The 18,122-nt window shown below is 53.5% G+C and overlaps 1 protein-coding gene across 1 annotated transcript in view; it reads left to right on the top strand.

Moving 5' to 3' along the window:
• LOC135219690 (protein-L-isoaspartate O-methyltransferase domain-containing protein 1-like) overlaps window positions 1-18,122 on the top strand; it is a 221,826-nt gene that overhangs the window by 61,905 nt on the left and 141,799 nt on the right. The window lies entirely within an intron of this gene.

Below are 18,122 nucleotides of genomic sequence, written 5' to 3'. Positions count from 1 at the left end.
GAGCCCTGCATTTGAAAAATCTTGTCTCCTATTACAAAACGAAGATATTTCTTTGACAAATGGTGAATGGGAACGTGGGAATATGCATCTTGCAAGTCCAGAGAGACCATCCAATCTCCTGGACGAAGAGCCGACCATTACTGAGGCGGACGTTTCCATGCGAAACTTCTTTTTCTGAACAAAGCGAATTCAGAGCGCTTACGTCCAGAACTGGTCTCCACCCCCCCCCGATGCCTTTGGTACTAGAAAAAGGCGATTGTAAAATCCCGGGGAGTGTGGATCCTGCACAAGTTCGATGGCCTCCTTTTCCCACATTTGTTCCACCATTTGAAGGAGAGTCTTTCTCATTACAGGGTCTCTGTACCTCGCTGACAGTTCCCGAGGCGTAGATGTTAGGGGAGGGCTGTCCTCGAATGGGATTACACTATCCCTTCTTTAGGACCGACACTGACCAAGGGTCGGCTCCCCTTTTTGCCCATACTCCTGCAAAGTTCAGGAGTCTGGCGCCCACTGGTGCTTGGAGGAGCAACAAGTCATTTGGTTTTCTGAAAGGTCTAAAGGAAGACCTTCCTCTCTTGTCAGAGCTCTTCTTTCTGGCAGGGGGGGACGAGCCGCTGCACCCTCCACGAAAGGGCTGCTGAGGAGGACGAGAGTCCTTCTTAATCGCCGACACTACAGGGCGTCCTTTCTTGGACGTTTGTGTTAGTAGGTCTGTGTCGCCTTCTCAGTTAGCGAGCGAGATATATCCTTCACTAACTGAGAAGGAAACAAAGATGACCGATAGAGGGGCGAACATAAAGCAGTCCTCTGGCTCGAGAAACCCCTTTTGATTAGGGATCCATATACTCTTGATCTCTTCTTCAGGAGACCAGGCACCAAACAGGGAAGCCACTTCTCCCGAACCGTCCTGTACTGCCTTGTCCATGCAAGACAGGACGCTATGGAGAATCTCTGGGTTTTTAAGAAACTCCGGATCTTTAGATTTGTTGGCCAGAACTCCGAGTGACCAATCCAGAAAGTTGAACACCTCTAAAGTGACAAAAAGTCCTTTAGAAAGTGGTTCAACTCCGAAGTGCTCCACGTCGATCTGACCGATCCTAAGGAGTGACGTCTAGAGGCCTCCACTAAATTGGAAAAGTCCGCATCTGCCGAGGGCAGGCAGAGAAAGACCCATAGTCTCTCCTGTCCCATACCAAATACCTCTCTTTCCATGTAGTTTGGAAGGAGGCATGCAGAATACCGTCTTCCCCAACTCTTTCTTCTTGTCCATCCAAGAATCTAAAGAATGGAGTGCCTTCTTCATCGAAATTGCAGGCTTCATTTTCAGAAAGGCTGAAGATTTTGCCGTAGCCGAGCTCGAAAAGAGAGAACGAGGAGAAGGAGGAGACTGCCGGACTAAGAGAGTCTCCAAACTCTTGTAGCAATAATGAGGCTAAGACCTTATAAACTCGAGAGTCCCTCATTTGCAGGAGGTTCGTCATCAGACAAATCGTCTAAACCTCGATCAGACGAAGGAGAAAGCTCACGTTTGGAGGGAGATTCCTTCCAAGACCTCCTACGATCTGAAGGAGAGGAGCTCCTATTTGAAGAGTCATAAATTCCAGGAACGAGTCTCCGACTCCTGCCTCCTGGCTCTTGACTCTTGCCTCCTGACTCCTGCCTCCTGGCTCCTGACTCCTGCCTCCTGACTCCGGACTCCTGCCTCCTGACTCCGGACTCCTGGCTCCTGCCTCCTGACTCCTGCATCTGGCTCCTGGCTCCTGCCTCTTGGCCTGACTCCTGCCTCTTGCCTCCTGCTCTTGCCTCCTGCTCCTGCCTCCTGCCTGGATGACTCCACACTCCTGGCTCTTGGCTCCTGCCTCCTGGTTGACTCTCACTCCTGGCTCCTGCCTCCTGGGTGACTCCTCACTCCTGGCCGGTGCCAGACGTCTGATAGGTTCACCTCCCACGTTCGTACAGGAAACCTCACCTCGAGTTAGGAGTCATCGATCCTGGCGCAGATACCTCCATACGTCTGGAGGATCTTTTGATCGGAAGGGAAGAGTCGTTCCTTCTAGGAGGCTCCTTTGACAGAACTCCTACAAAAGACGAAATCTGCTCTTGCATCGCCATCATGAACCTCTTCGTAACCTCCTCTTTATCCTCTTCAGGAGGAGGGGAGGAGTCCATAGCCTCCACCTCCTGACTCCTTCTCACTCTGGTTGAAAGAATGGCTCTTCTTGCCTTCTTAACTCCCGAAGGAGACTCCTCAGGGAAGTTTTCTGGGCTCGAATCAATCGTCGGAGCCTTCCAACTCCTCTTGAGTGGTCGAGATCGATCTGAATCCCTCCAATCACGTCTCGGAGATGAAGATCCCGACGACGAAAAAACACTCACCGCAGGACGCTTTTACAATAGCGATCCTTGGCAGTCTGGGGTGTCACAGAAACCGCCGAAGGGACACCTGATCGGTGGGGATTCTCCACAACCTCCTTTCGGTTTTCGACATTCCTTCTCCTCTGGGCATGTGAGCTTGGAAGAGGTCTAGACCTAGGAGCGTTGCGGAGCCGACCAGATGCCCCCTCCACTACACTGGGGACACTCATATCACTGTCCACTGAATAATCACTAGCCTTACCTTGTATGGCAGCCATTTTGTTTTCCATCAACTTGAAGGCTACTTTTAGATCCGCAAGTTCTTTCGCTGAATCTACAGGTTCTGCAATAGGAGAAGGGGCTGCAATGGAAGGAGAAGTAGCAATACTTACCCTTGGGGAAGATCCCAAGCTAGGAATTAGTTCAGATCTCGAACTACTTAAACTTCTATAAGAAGCCTTCCTCACTCTTTCTCTCTCTAACTTTTTCAAATAATTAGTTAGATTCTTCCATTCGTTCTCACTCAAATTCTCACATTCCTTGCAAGTATTAGTAAAAGAACATTCATACTCCCTGCAACCCTTGCATACCGTGTGAGGGTCTACCGAAGCTTTCGGCAACCTCACCTTACAGCCTACATTCACACAACGTCTCACAACCATTCCAGAGTCAGACATTTTTAAAGAAAAATCCAAAATCAAGTCCACAAACAGTCCACACAAAGCGTATGCCAATCCAACAATCCAGATACGTCACCAAAAGTCGGTCAAGAAGATCAATTGCCGGTGAAAAAAGAAAAACCAATCGAGAGGAACCAACAACAATGTTGATGGCCCGGGCGACAGAAGAATTCTGATTAGAAAACGGGAATGGTTCCTAGTCCTGCCACCCAGGGCAGGGCGGTAGATCACCTGACCTACCGGTAGCGTGTGCCGCGAAATTTGAAATTCTGTCGGAGACGACGGAGTCTATAGCTAAGTATATATCTGGCAGGGAAGTTGAATGTATAAAAATGCAATTTTCGACAAATTGTCATTTGTTCCGATACGTAATACAAACCATCGGTCCTTTAACAATAGGAAGACTCACTTCTTGGTGGGAGGAATCTGAGTCTTTTGATGAACAGACTGGTGTTCGTACCATCCTTCCCTGGAATGCCTCCCTGGTCGTAAGAGCGAGGGAGGGATCCAAGCCTCTGTCCGATTGATCGGGGTGTGCACCAGCCAGGATCAATGGTCAGACCTCTGGCCGAGTACTAGAGAGAGGCAAGCGTATCTCTTCGTACCAGCATTGTAAGAACTTTTTCCTGTACATGAGCAAATATAAAGTCATGGGTTTGCCTCATGTAGGCATCCACTTCCTCCCCCTTGTAGGAGAAAGTGGTGGATATACGCTCCTATCCCTAGTTAAAGGGATAGGATGGAGCTCGGTCGAGTAGCTTACCTGCATCTGACTCCCTTCCAGCGTGGTGACGACCGTATCCCTCTGCCCACAGGTAGAGGTAGAGAAAGATGGTGAAGAGAAGCCATCACACTCTCATTCGCACATTCATTCTCCCAGTCATACCAGGAATCGATGCTGTTCTGCCTGCTCGGGTGCTGGGTAAGCTTACACAACGTGTTGAGCAGCCACCACAGGTCCCAAGGAAAAAGTATCCAAGGACTTGTGGGCAATATCCCGAAGGTAGAAGGACGTGAAGGTAGTCTGGTTGGCCCAGACACCTGCCTTCAGGACCTGCGCCACGGAGAAGTTCTTACGGAACGTTAAGGAGGGTCCGATACCTCTGACTTCGTGGGCTCTCGGTCGGAGCGTACGGATGTCGTCGCTACCATCAGCTTCGTACGCTCTCCTGATCACCTCACGTAGCCAGAAAGGAAGCGTGTTCTTGGAAAACTTCTTTCTTGGTAACCCCAGTCCTAACGAAGAGGCGTCGACACTCAGGCCTGAGGTGTTGAGTTCTCTTCAGATAGTGCCGTAGCGCCCTCCTTTACAGGACAAAGCAGCATCTCATCCGCATCGTTATCGGTGAAGTCCAGAGGGAGGGGATCGTGAAAGACTCGAACCTGTCGTCAGGGATCGACGGATTCTGAGTCTTGGCTAACGAAGTTCGGGACGAAATCGAGCGTCACAGATCCCCAACCTCTGGTGTGTTTAACATCATAAGAAAGACCATGTAGTTCCCCTACTCTCTTCGCCAATGCCAGGGCCAGCAAGAAGAGGGTCTTGAGGGTCAGATCCCTGTCTGACGACTCTCGGAGTGGCTCGAAGGGTCTTCGAGTCAAACTCCTAAGGACGAGAGTCACATCCCACGCAGGGGGCCTGAGTTTCCTGGGTGGGCAAGACCTTTCGAAGCTCCTCATTAGCAAGGAGATCTCGAACGAGTTCGAGATGTTCCAACCGTACCCCTCAGTTTTAGGACGAGAGCCAGGGCGGCTTCTATATCCTTTAACGTGGGTACTGAGAGGAGCTTCTCTCGGCGAAGAAACACGAGGAAATCCGCTACCTGCTGATGAGTGGCTCTGAGAGGAGACAGACCCTGTCTACGACACCAACCAAAGAAGACGGCCCACTTCCCCTGGTAGCACAAACCGTTGCAGAGGACTGTCGGACGTGTCCACCCATCTCTGTTGCTGCGCTACGAGAAAAGCCTCTCGTTCGCAAGAGATGGTGGATAACAGCCAGCCGTGAAGTTGAAGGGGACTGGGACTGCTTGGTGGTACCGTTCTACGTGTGGCTGGGCTAGAAGGTTGTGCCAATTGGGTAGCTCTCTCGGTGCGTCCGCAAGAAGAGCCAGCAGGTCCGGATACCAAACGGCTTGAGGTCATTTGGGAGCCACCAGGATCATTCTGAGTTGGGAGTGACCAGCGCTCGACTGATCACTTTCCGAATCAGACAGAAGGGAGGAAAGGCGTAAGCGAAGAAGGGTTGTCCCAGGGGTGTTGGAGAGCGTCCTCTGCAGCTGCCCATGGGCCGTCCGGCACGGCTGAAAAGAAAACCTGAAGTTTTCTGTTGTGCCGGGTGGCGAACAGGTCTAATACGACCGGTCGCCCCCACAGGTTGAAGAGCCTTTCCGCCACATCTTGGTGTAGAGACCATTCGGTCCCCCTATCACCTGATCCCGACGGCTGAGCTTGTCCGCTACTACATTCCTCTTGCCTGGAATAATAGCGTGCTGACAGCTCTATCGAGTGAGCCGTGGCCCACTCGTGCACCTGCACCGTCAACTGGTGAAGCGGAAGAGACACTAGCCCCCCTGCTTGTTTGACATATGCCACTACTGTGGTGTTGTCGCACATCAACACCACTGAGTGTCCCACCAAGCGGTCCTGAAATTCTTGGAGAGCGTTGAACGCCGCCTTGAGTTCCAGGACATTGATTTGAAGGTGCTTTTCGTGATGGTCCCACACACCTGCAGTCAGCAACTCCTCCAGGTGTGCACCCCATCCCTCGGTCAATGCGTCTGAGAACAGAAGCATCTCCGGGGGGGAGTGCGTATGGGCACTTCCTCTTAAGAGGTTCTTGTTGTCGAGCCACCAGGCTAGGTCCTGCCTCACCTTGTCCGTGAGAGCCACGGGAAGTAGGAGGATCCTTCGCCTGAGACCAACTCTCCCTTAGCCTCCACTGGAGAGACCGCAGGTGAAGACGCCCGTGAGGGACTAACTTCTCGAGTGACGACAGATGGCCAATCACGACTTGCCATTGCTGTGCTGCCTGTTCCTGCCGAGACAGGAACCGGCCGGCTGCCTCCCTGAATTTGCTGATACACAAGTCTGCGGGAAAGACCTGCCCTGCTACCGTGTCTATCAGCATACCCAGGTACTTCATCTTCTGCTTGGGTTCGAGATCGGACTTCTCGTAGTTTATCACGATCCCCAGATCGCGACAAAACTTGAGGAGTCGATCTCTGTCCTGCAGCAACTGCGAGCGGGAGCTCGCCAGGACCAGCCAATCGTCGAGATACCTCAGAAGACGTATCCCGTGCGAATGGGCCCAAGCTGACACCAGAGTGAACACTCGCGTGAACACCTGTGGGGCGGTTGACAGACCGAAACAAAGTGCCCTGAATTGGTACACCGTCCCGTCGAAGATGAAGCGGAGGTACTTTTCTGGAGGACTGATGGATGGGTATTTGAAAATACGCGTCCTTCAAGTCCACTGAAAGCATGAAATCGTTCCCCCTGATCGAGTCGAGCACCGAGCGTGCCGACTCCATCGTGAACCGCGTCGTGCGAACGAAGCGGTTCAGGGGAGAGAGGTCTATCACCGGACGCCAGCCCCCGATGCCATTCTCCACTAGGAAGAGGCGGCTGTAAAAGCCGGTGATTGGTCCTCCACGATCTCTACAGCTCGTTTCGCCAGCATGGGTCTTGATCTCCTGTCGAAGAGCGTTGTCCTTTGCTGATCCCCACGGACATAGGTCTGTAGATGGACCGGTTTGGAGATGAGGGGGGGCCGAGACTCGAAGGGTAGTAGATATCCCTCCCGAAGGACGTCTACTATCCAGTTCTCGGCGCCGTAGCGCTGCCAAGTTGCCCAATGGCTCGCTAGGCACCCCCCACTTCCGGCAGCAGGTGAGGGGGAACGCCGTCCCTAGCGGTTCCCACCTCGTTTCGACTTCTTCCCACCACCACCTCCTCGGGGAAAGGAGGGCTGGGAGGAGGGCTGGTTACGGCCTCCTTTAGCAGACGTCGAAACAGCAGGAGTCTTCACACAGGGTTTGGACGGTGTAACCGTCTTCGCCGCCGTGGAAGCGCTAGCTAAGCTCTTTGGCTTAGCCGCAGTCGCTCGAGATTGCCCAGTAACCTTCGAGACTGCCTGGTGAACTAAGCGGTCACTGTCATCAGTGCGCCGCCTTTCCACCGCAGCGTCCACCATCTCTCCGGGAAAGAGAGCTGGGGAACTCCTAATTGGTCCATTGCGAAGCCCGAGTGCCGCCTCACGCCCGGCCCCCTGGTTGGTCTACTGGGTAAGGACTGCGTCCCTACGTCGAAGAACCAAGTTGGCCCCACCCCCCGGTTAGCAGTCTGATGGGCGAGGTAAGAGATCGCTCTTCCTCCAGACTGGCACAGTCTCCTGAAAGAAGCGTCGTCTTCGAGAGCAGAACTCCCAGAGCCGGCCGCTACTTTGGATATTGTGAGGGACCACAAATCCAGCCAAGAGACTGCCTGGACGCTGCCATAGCAGTAGATTCCAGGGCAAGTGCCTCCTGCTGCGAGAACCAGAGGTTCTCCGACAGGAGCTGCTGCAGGGACACCTGGAGTCAGCCTCGCTAACTCCGGGTTAACCTGTTTTGGCAGTATCGGGTCTTCCGAAGGCACGTAAAATCGCCTCTGACGCTGTAGAGGAGGAGGAAGCAGCTTAGAAGACCGTCCGGATTCAGCGAATCCATCCGTCCTTGAGACGAGATTCTCGACTTGATCCAGGACTGAGTCTGCAAGAACCATCGCGGCAACCCCACCATCATTTTGGGTTCCTTCTTAGGACCCCAAAATGACTCGAGCCGGGACGTGGGCTCTGCCGGTGGTAGCGGCGATCCTTCCGCAAGGTCATTATGCTGACGAATCAGCTTAATGATTCTGCAAATTCCTCTGTATCTCGGGAGTAACTGCGTCTTGCGGAGTAGGACCGTCCACGTCCCTCCAGCAAGAACAGATCCCGAGATACTCCTCCTCAGAAGGAGGAACAGCGGCAGACCCATGACGGTCACCTCCAACTACTTGCGCGTATGTTCTGGTCGTCCTAGAACCGTGCCTGATCCATACGGCGTCATAGCGGGATCGCGAGCGGCGCACCTCTCCGATCACGCTCCCTCGGTACCTCGCTCCTCCCGGTGTAGCCCGAGGAGGTTGAAGGTACGGGAGAGGCAGACCTGACGCTCCCCCCTCGCTCGCTGGCAGGACCAGCGTGCGTGGGGGGCTGCTGCTGATCGTCAACCCGCGGTGGCGATCGAGCAGCAGGCCTAGCCTTGCCGCTCGCCTGGGGCGAGAGGCTCGGCTGAGAACGTCGACGCTGATCTCTAGCGTCAGGCGAGCTGTTGCTGGTTACCATCTCCGCCTGTCCCTATGGGAGCGGCGGTCAGGTGACCTGCTAGGCTCGCTGTCGCGGCGAGGACCGGCCAGCATCCTCTCGGCGCGTCGAGCCACTGGTACCAGCCCGACGGCCGCAGGGACCCCTTCCTCGCCTCAACCCGTGGCTGGTCAGCGACCGTCACGTCAACCCAAGCAGCCAGATTGGTCGCTGCGAGAGCGTCCACTGGCCTGGCGAGAGTCGTGTGCACGACTCTAGCCAGTCTTCTGCTCCGCGCCGCGGTCTTGACGGCGAGCGAGCTCGGGCGTCAAAACTTTGGCTGGACGGTCTCCCGTGGAAGAGCGTCCACTCGGTACTTCTCGCGAACGAGAAGCGGCCGAGACGGATCCTGATTTAGCGGCAGAACCGCTAACACCAGGTGAGGACGTACCAGCCGAGGCTGGTACACCTCTGGTCCCCGTCGTCTTCTTTGCAGAGGAAGAGACGGGCCCCGTTCCTGAAGGAACAGGAGGACCAGCAGAAGAGCTCCCCGAATCGCCTGAGCGAGACGGGCCCTTAGAAGATCCCGAAGGAGTCTTCTTAGGGGGGGGAGGAGGCAGCCTTCTTCTTCTTCGGCTGTTTAGCCTTGAGAAGTCGAAGGGGAAGAGGAGGCAGCAGACGACGAAGAAGACGACGAAGACGACAACGACACCTTTCCTTCTTCTTCCTCTTCTTCTTCGCCAGGCTCCGCAGGGACAGACGTTCAGGTCTTCCATCCAGGAGGGAGCCGGGGCAGTTGCCGAAGCAACAGGGCCCGACTGCACCTGTCCGGAAGAACCTGAGACTGTAGCATCCAGCACCAACAGCAAGGAGCGACAGGAACAGGTCCAGGAACAGCAGGAACAGCCATTACAGCATCTGAAATAAAAGGAGCAGCAGGGACAGCAACAGGTACGGCAGGCACGGCAGGAACCACAGGAGAGCCAGGCGTCCTGTCGGCAGCTACCGTCATTCTCGGCAACTGGCGGCAGGTCTAGGGTATTCTTAGGGCAGCGGAAGTCCGGGGTCGGCAACACAAAGAAACCAGGTGGCGGTGGCACCGTCCTCTTTGGTACGGCAGTAATGGGTTTTGTGCACCGCAGCTGTAGGCGTCACCGTCATTACATGCGGCGTGTACACAAGATGCGGCGGCATGTCATATGCTGGTGTTGTTATAGTGGTAGTGGTAGTGGTCACCACACCATGAGTGACACTGCCGACCCCGCCAACCGGCTCAATCAACCCCTGAATACTTGGCACTCCCTGCAGTCCCAGCGACTCCCCCACCTGTCCAAGGTCATCCTTTACTGGTGGCACATCTGCGGAAGCAACAGTCGGGTTAGTAGAGGGGTTCCCTCGCGCCTGGGGGGAGAAGACCCCACCCAGAGCGGACGGAAGACCCGAATACAACTGGACGTCCGGGTAGCGGGCGCCTCCTCCACACTCGACAGATCGAGTGAGGAGAAGGACTCCGCTAACCCCCCCCCCCCCCACCCCCCCCCCGCAGGGGAAGGCGCGAAACGTGGGGGCTGACCGTGGGAGGCAGGAAGGGAAGACGAAATGACAATTTGTCCAAAATTGCATTTTTCCTAACTATACAAACTAGGTCCTTTTACAATAGGAAGGTACTAGCGGCAGCTTGGATAGGTCGTAAGCTTTCGAACAAGGGGTTCGGTAGTTAACTGCTTGTCCGACAGGCGCGCTTGCGCGCGACTGGGAGGTAAACAAATCACTTTTGCTTTTGGCCCAAGCAAAAAACTGCAGAGTGAGGGGTGGCATGAGGTGGGACATGTGTAAAAGGACCTCAGGTTTGTATAGTTAGGAAAAATGCAATTTTGGACAAATTGTCATTTGTTCCGACACGGCATACAAACCTTCGTCCTTTTACAATAGGAAGACTCACTTCTTGGTGAGAGGAATCTGAGTCTTTTGTGAACAGACTGGTGTTCGCCCAACATTGGAATGCCTCCCTGGTCGTAAGAGCGAGGGAGGGATCCAAGCCTCTGTCCGATTGATCGGGGTGTGCACCGCAGGATCAATGGTCAGACTCTGGACCAAGTACTAGAGAGAGGCAAGCGTATCTCTTCGTACCAGCAAACAAGATCAAGTTCCTATTTGCAAGAGGCAACATAAAGTTATGGTTTGTCTCTTGTTGGCATCCACTTCCCCCCCCCCACCCCCCCCTTGTAGGAGGAAGTGGTGGATATTCGCTCCATCCCTAGTGAAAGGGATAGGATGGGGCTCTGTCGAGTAGCTCACCGGCATCTCGTCCTTATCCAGCAAGGTGATGACCGTATCCCTCTACCCACAGGTAGAGGGGGAGAAAAAGATAGGAAGAGAAGCCAGTCACTCTCTCATTCACTTATCTATTCTTACAGTCACACCAGGACTCGATGCTGTTCAGCCTGCTATGGTCTTGGGTTAGCTACACAACGTGTTGAGCAGCCACCACGGGTCCCAAGGAAAACGATCCAAGGACCTGTGGGCAATATCCAAAAGGTAGAAAGGAGGTGCCAGTGGTCTGGTTGTACCAGACCCCTGCCTTCAGTACCTGGCGCCACGGAGAAGTTCTTGTGTAACTCGAGGGAGTGTACTTCTAGGTCATCTTGGTGCTGACGAAGAGTCTTCAACACTCAGCCTGGGATGTCGAGTTTCTTTCAGAAAGCGCGGTCGCGCTTTCACAGGACAAAGCAGCATCTACCTTCGCATCGAAGGCGGTGAAGTCCATTAGGGAGGGGATTGTGAAGGACTCTAACCGATCGTCAGGAACCGAAGGGTTCAGAGTCTTCGCTACGAATTCGGTACGAAATCGAGCGTCACGAATCCCCATCCCCTGGATGCTTGACTTCGCAGGAAAAGTCATGCAATTACCTCAGAGGAAAAGAAGGGAATGGTCGTATGACCTATCCCTCTTCTCGACTTCGGTGATGTCCTGTACCCATACTGGTCTATCCGTCTGCAGCGAAGTTGTTCTTCTCGGTAGTGGATAGGCACGACACTCAATGGTGGGTGTCGATGGTATGGGTACTGTGACAAGCCGTTAGGACGAAGAAAAGACTGTTATGGAACAACCGAACTAAGTCCACAGCGAAGTTCGTAACAGACTTGGGCGCTCTGACAGCTGCCGACTGACTGCGTTCGGTAGGAGGCAAGTTGTCCAAGCACCCGAGCAAGTCACGTGACCTTCGCCTTAAAAAGGGTTATGCCAATAGACTAAACAAATAATTTGTTCGTCACCGATGCCAGAAGGCAAGGTGATGACTCTCTTAAGGCATGTGCCCACAGGCGAAAGTCAATTGCCTTCTAGAGACCGAGGTCCCTGATGGCAAGATATCTCATAGTATAGTTGATCTCGGCTAAGGAGAACACTATGTGTCGTTGAAGACGAAGGTGTACAGAAAATGCAACCTACGTCTTCACAGCTGAACCGAGAGAAGGATTCTCAGATTCTGAACCTGTGCTACAAAGACTGAGAACGCTAACCGCTATTCATTGCTGTCGCCGGTGAGGATCGTAGTTGCAATAAAAGCGGAGCGCTTTTCAGTAATGAAGACAGGGAAATACTGCCTGAAGAACTGCTTCTCATGGGCTGAACATTTGGAAGTAGAGCTGTCAGGTCGGAGAGTAGGCGATGTCTTCTGACTATCTGTTAATTCGGGGCGAGCAATGAATAATTGCACACCTACGAATACGAGATATTTTGAAGACAAACTCAGATGTCTTGCAAAAATCATTCGCATTATCGCGGTGCGATGCAGCGGTTGACTAGTACAGACTTCTGTTACCGTGCGGTAAACAGAAAGATGAAAGAGTCCAAGAGATATCTCTGTTGAAAATTCTCGCAATGTCGAAGGCGATGAAATCGAGCGTCACAGCAGTAGATGGTCCTTCATTATTGCGAGAATCCCCGTTAATCAGAGACCTAAGTCCATGATTGTTGGGCAGAGATACGGTTCGGTAGTCAATCAAACCGGGGAGAGAGAGAGTAACCGACCGTGCATCTCCGAGACCTAGCTGATACTGAGCCGCTATCAGGCAGTTCAATACGCAGTAGCTCTCGGTGACTCGTCATCCTGAGTTGCCAGGTAATCCATTATTCCACAAAAAAAAAGAAGGAATGCGTTCGGCTAGAACCATCGGAGCATAAAGAATACGCTCGAGCAATTATATTTAACCGAAACGGATTTCGGTAAATACAAAAGCTGATTTGGTGTTGTCATGACAATACCAAGTATCTAAAATCGAAACTGATAACTGCTGGGAGGTTGCAGGCAACCCCGAGTTGCAGTTCAATTAAGATACAATTCGTCTCGGTCACAAACCGTAGAGTTAACTACGGTATGCGCCTACCCCCCGGACAATTCAACTGTTAAAAGAATCATGTCGCGAGGGTAATATACGTAGTATATTTGTAGGTTCTGTACCACGACCTCCATCCTAAAATTCTTTTCCCCTCGAGGAATGAGAATAAGGATTGAGATCGACCGCCTTCGTTCTCTAGTCAAGAGAGTGAAGGAGAAGTCTTTCCCAAAGGAAAGCTTCAATGGTGAACAGAATACCGAAGACGATAGTTCAAGCCAAACTGAAGTTCCCGTCCGTTCTTCTCTATTCCAGGTTAATCGCCTACTGTGAGATACTCTTCTTTCAGCAGCAGTCTTCTTCCAAATGCTAGAAATTACAGGAATTCGAGCATAAGCGAGGTTCCCGATTATCGTGTAACAATTATCGGGGATTCTCGCTCACTTTGGACCGAGGTCTCGCCTAAGTGTTTGGAGATCGTAAAAAACTCGAACACTCTGAGTGCGCTAGAAATTCCGTAGAATTCTAAGCACTCTGCGAAACCCCCCACCGAATTCGTCAAACGATATCGGCTGGTGGTCCTCTTCGATTCCCGTAGAAATCGAGAAAGGGGCAGGATCCCTCCCTCAACACGGAGGGCTTACGTCAGGTAGGACCCGAAGGTCCCCCCGGTAGCGCAGCCCCTAACGTGGGATCTTACGAGAAATCTCTGTAGGATCCCTCCCCTTTCCCCTCGTAGCCGTAAGGAGAGAGGGAATGGGGGAGGAATTGGATACTCGCTCGCCTTCCCAGCGGAACTAGCAGTTGGAGAAGAAAAGGAGCAGCCATCGCCTTACGGCGATGGCCTCTCAGAGCCTGGGAAAACGTATCGTCAGGAGAAACAAAGTTTTTCCCGAGGAGGGTTACGAACTCATACTGTAGGTAAGGATCTGCCGCCACTGTGAACGTCGTCTGGGTGGGGCTGATCGACACCTGACAGGAGAGAGCCGATACGTCCTCCGACTCATTCCAGTCCTCGTCGAGGTCGAAACCTCAGGAGGACCGAAGGGGTATTCAAATACGGTGTAGAAGACACGTAGAAACGCCTCTGTCCGCAGTAGAGGAGGTGAAGTAGCTTGTTCGACCGGCCAGAACTGAGAGAGCCTTCTTGTCCGGAGACGAGAGACTACCTGGTTCAACACAGTCGGCAAGCTCCGATCGCGGCAGACCCACACCGTCGAGTTTGGGTTCCCTCTCGGGCCCCCAAAACGACTCGAGCCGAGACGTGGCTCTGCTGGTGGGAGCGGCGATCCTTCCCCGAGGTCGTTGTGCTGACGATCAGCGCCATAACCTCGGCAAAGTTCCTCTGGATCTCGGAAGTGCACAGCATCTTGCAGAGTGGGACCGTTAAGCCTTCGAACAAGAGCATATTCCGAGAACCTTCTCCTAAGAAGGGGGAACAGCGACAGCCCTCTCGTCCTTCTCCATCCACTTGCGCATACGTCCTGGCCGGTCCAAGAACCGTGCCTGGCACGTAGGGCGTCGTGGTGGGGGATCATGAGGGGCGCACCCCTCAACGATCACTCCTCATACCTCGCTCCTCCCGGTGTAACCCGCCCGAGGAGGTTGAAGGTACGGGAGAGGCAGACCTGACGCTCCCTCCTCGCTCGCTGGCAGAACCAGCAGGCTTGGAGGGCTGCAGGCGATCGTCAACCCGCGGTGGCGATCGAGCTGCAGGCCTGGTCGAACCGTCTCGCTGTGGAGAACGCTGTACTGAGCACAGCGGCCCCGATCTCGAGTGTCAGAAGAGCTGGTGCTGGTTGCGTACCCGATCGCTCTCTGTGAGAGCGACGGGTCAGGCGACCTGCAGGCTCCACTGTCAGTGAGACCGTGCTTGTCCTCACGGCACGTCACGTCGCTGGTTCCAGCCGTGGCTGGCACCGGCGAACGGGAGGACCTCTTCCCAGCCTCAGCCCGTGGCCGGTCGTGGACCGTCACGTCCCCGGGTAGCCAGCTGGTCGCCGCGAGAGTGAGAGCTGGTCTGGTGAGAGTCGCGTGAGGCGGCTGTCACCAGTCTTCCGCCCCGTGCCGTGAACCTGACGCTGAGCGGACTCAGAGGTCTGGTTCCTGGCTGCACGGTCGCTGGTAGGCGACCGTACACTCGGTACCTCTACCCGCGAACGAGAGGCCGAGACGGACCCTGATGCAGTGGCAGAACCACTGACACCATGCGAGGAAGTACGGTGTTAGCCGGTACCCCTCTGGTCCCCCGTTAGTCTTCTTCCTTGCGGAAGAAGAGACGGGCCCCGCTCGCGAAGGAGCAGGAGGACCAGCGGAAGGAACCCTCCCGTCCCACCGAGGTGAGACGGGTCCCGAGAAGCTCCCGAGGGAGACTTCTTAGGAGGGAGGAGGCAACCTTCTTCTTCCTCGGCTTTGTGAAGCCTTAGAAGTCGAAGGGGAAGAGGCGGCAGCCGACGACGATGAAGAAGATGAAGACGACGACGACGACACCTTCCTCCTCTTCTCGTCAGCTTCCTCAGGACAGACGTTAAGATCTGCTATCCAGGGCGGAGCCGGGGCTGCTGTAGCCGAAGCCACAGGGCCCGGACGCACCTGTACGACAGACCAAAGTCTGGGGTAGTACCACCACGAACAGGGACGACGTCAGCAGGTATGGGCACTCAGGAACAGCAGGCACAGCCAGCACAGCATCGGTAGGGACAGCCACGCAGCAACGGCAGGGACAGCCAGCGCAGCAACGGCAGGGACAGCCAGCGCAGCAACGGCAGGGACAGCCAGCGCAGCAACTGCATGGACAGTCAGCCCAGAATCGGCAGGTACGGCAGCACCGGAAACACAGGAAGTGGAGCAGCAGCCAGCAACATCCTGGTACCGGCGGCAGGTCCAGGGGCGAGCTCTAGGGCAGCGGAAGTGTGGTCGCGGCAGCGCGGCAACCACGAGCGGCGGCGGCACGCCCCCCCTCTCGGTACGGCGAACGGCACTTCACAGCGGCTGTAGGCAAGACTGTTACCATGTGAGGGCGAGTACACCAGGTGAGGAGGGACGTCGTCACCTGGAGCGTGGTCACCACTCCATGGGTGACCGCAGTAGGCCCAGACATAGAACCGCAGCCCCTGGACACTAGCACGCCCTGCAAATGGAAGGACGCCCATACCTCACCAAGGTCCACCCTCGTGGCAGTAGCACCTGCGGAAATAACAGTAGTAGCGATTAGTGGGGGCGGGGGGGGAAGTCCCCTCGCGCGGGGGGGGTGAGCCCTCTCCGAACGAGTGGAAGAACCCCGAATACAATTGTACATCGGGCACCGAGCGCCCTCCCCCGCGCTAGACGGATCGGGTCGAGGAGAAGAACGCAGATAACCTCCCCCCCCAAGGGAAGGGCCATCTGTGGGAGCTGAGTGGGGGGGGGGGGGGGTTCTCGTTCCCCACCCCCGCACAGCACCCATGTACCCAACAATAATAATAAGAGCCCGAGAGCAATCGTGCCCTCGGCCCGAATGCAAGGGCATAGGATCAATTCCCTGACTGAGCGGACTTGAACCAAATAAATATTGATGCAATAATAATAAAAGGATAAAATGAAAAAGAATCTTGCATTACGATTCACTTCACAATGAATAGGGGGGCTCGGATCGAGCGCATTTGCGCCCTCGGTACCGAGCGCAAAGGGTAAAAGGATCCATTCCCGATTATGAATGGAAACTTGATCCATAATGAATTGATGCAATCAAAATATATATGAAAATGAAAAAGAATACTGCGCTTGCGATTTCACTTCATACAAATAAAAAGGGGAAGGATCAATTCCTGGGAAATAGCGGAAACATTGATCCAAGTAAACAATGCAATCTCAATAAAATATGAAAATGAAAAAGAACTGCACTTGCGATTTCACTTCATTCAAATAAAAAGGGGAAAGGATCAATTTCCGGGTAAGCTCGGAAACTGATCCAAAATGAGTATTGCTACAATCAAAATAAATATATGAAAATGAAAAAGAATACTGTACTTGCGATTCCACTTCCATACAGAATAAGTTTTCGTGCCGAGCGCATTCGCTCGGCAACGAGCATACAGGTCAAAAAATATAAATGAAAAGAGCACTTAGTACTTACGATTTCATCTACACATTTCCAACCAAAATATACGCTCGGAGCGAGCGCTCTCTCCCGCCCTCGCACCGAGCATACACAATACGAGGATCATTTCTGGGAAAATGAATTCCCGCACTTACGCCCTTCAGTCCCGGCACTCGGGTAATCGGAGGGCGTGGTGAAACCAAGATCCTTTAATTCACAATTGAATTCAATGGAAATAAATATGAAATGATTGTACTTACAATTCAGTTTCACTAGATAAATAGAAAAAGAAAACACAACCATGCGAAAGCAACGACGATGAAGCGGGCAGAGAGCGATGATACACGTCCACACGCCAGCAGGCCGAAAGCAAAAGTAATTTGTTTACCTCCCCCCAGTCGTGCGCGCGCGCGCCATCGTGACAAGCAGTTAACTACCGAACCCTTGTTCGAAAGCTTACGACCTATCCAGCTGCCGCTAGTACCTTCCTATTGTAAAAGGACCGAAGGTTTGTATGCCGTGTCGGAACAAGTGTCAGTTACCAAAGGAGTCACTGGAGAGCTTTCCGATGACTTCTTTGGAGGCCTAAGTCTCTTCCTGCCCTCGTACAGAACCCACTGCGCCTCGGACCAATTCATACAGGTAATACATGGCTCGTCCGGGAGCATTCTCGCCCCGGCAACGAGTACAAACCTCATGTGGATCTACGTCCACGAATGATCTAAATCCGCCGCATCTACGCCCCTCCAGCCGTCACACTCTACGGGCGACTGGGGGGCGCGGCGAAATGACAATTTGTCCAAAATTGCATTTTTCCTAACTACTATAACAAACCTGAGGTCCTTTTACAATAGGAAGGTACTAGCGGCAGCTGGATATGTCGTAAGCTTTCGAACAGGGGTTTCGGTAGTTAACTGCTTGTCCGACAGGCGCGCGCGCGCGACTGGGAGGTAACAAATCACTTTTGCTTTTGGCCCAAGCAAAAAACTGCAGAGTGAGGGGTGGCATGAGGTGGGGACTATGTTGTAAAAGGACCTCAGGTTTGTATAGTTTAGGAAAATGCAATTTTGGACAAATTGTCATTTGTTCCGACACGGCATACAAACCTTCGGTCCTTTTACAATAGGAAGACTCACTTCTTGGTGGTGAATCTGAGTCTTTTGTGAACAGACTGGTGTTCGCCCAACTTTGGAAGCCTCCCTGGTCGTAAGAGCGAGGGAGGGATCCAAGCCTCTGTCCGATTGATCGGGGTGTGGCACCGCAGGATCAATGGTCAGACCTCTGACCGAGTACTAAGAGAGAGGCAAGAGTATCTCTTCGTACCAGCAATGTAAGAACTTGTTCC

Source organism: Macrobrachium nipponense, chromosome 1, assembly GCF_015104395.2.
Source record: "Macrobrachium nipponense isolate FS-2020 chromosome 1, ASM1510439v2, whole genome shotgun sequence".
Classification (NCBI taxonomy): domain Eukaryota; kingdom Metazoa; phylum Arthropoda; class Malacostraca; order Decapoda; family Palaemonidae; genus Macrobrachium; species Macrobrachium nipponense.
This window is presented reverse-complemented; position numbering and strand designations above follow the sequence as displayed.